The sequence below is a fragment of the Arachis duranensis genome, chromosome 4 (genome assembly GCF_000817695.3).
Source record: "Arachis duranensis cultivar V14167 chromosome 4, aradu.V14167.gnm2.J7QH, whole genome shotgun sequence".
In the NCBI taxonomy this organism is placed as follows: Eukaryota; Viridiplantae; Streptophyta; class Magnoliopsida; order Fabales; family Fabaceae; genus Arachis; species Arachis duranensis.
In genome coordinates this window covers 10,704,282-10,705,074 of record NC_029775.3, presented here as the reverse complement: position 1 = coordinate 10,705,074, position 793 = coordinate 10,704,282, and positions in this window count along the sequence as shown.

Sequence of the window (793 nt, the reverse complement as noted above, 5' to 3'; positions counted from 1 at the left end):
CAGCCATTCCGGCTCACGGTTAAATCCATAACCAGCCAATATTCATAGCATACACAGCTATTCTGGCTCACGGTTCAATCCAGAACCAGCCAATATTCATAGCATACACAGCTATTCCGGCTCATGGTTCAATCCAGAACCAGCCAATATATAAACAATTACGGCCCTTCGGCTAATGGCATAACAAGCACTTCCACCACCATCCTCCACATCTCACATATTCATCAATGATCCTCATTGATTATTCTTTTTCCCTTGCTTCACTCGCAAGTTACCTCATTCACTAGCCCTTTTCTAATAGCTAGGCATATCATAATGATTTAAGATATAAGTGGTGAGATCGGAGGCTTAGAAGTATAAAATTTGGCTTTTAAAACTCAAAAATCAACTTTAGGATGAAAACAGGTCCACGCGTATGCGCACTCCACGCGCACGCGCGGATGGCCTCAAAAACTTCATCGACGCGCAAGCGTCATGCACGCTAACGCGTGGATTAAAAATTTACCAATCGACGCGCACGCGTCAACCACGCGTACGCGTGGGTGTTCTCGTGCCCCAGGCACAACACTGGCACAGTTCTGGCATAACTCTCTGGAAAATGGCTGGGCATTGGGTACAGCACAATCGGCGCGCCCGCGCACATCACGCGCACGCGTGGATGACGCTTTCTGGAAGATCGGCGCGTACGCGCCAGGTGCGCCTACGCGCAAGGGGTTATTCTGCTAAAAATTTTCTAAGTTAAAAGCTGCAGAATTCACCAATTTAAACCCCAATCTTCCAACGGACATAACTT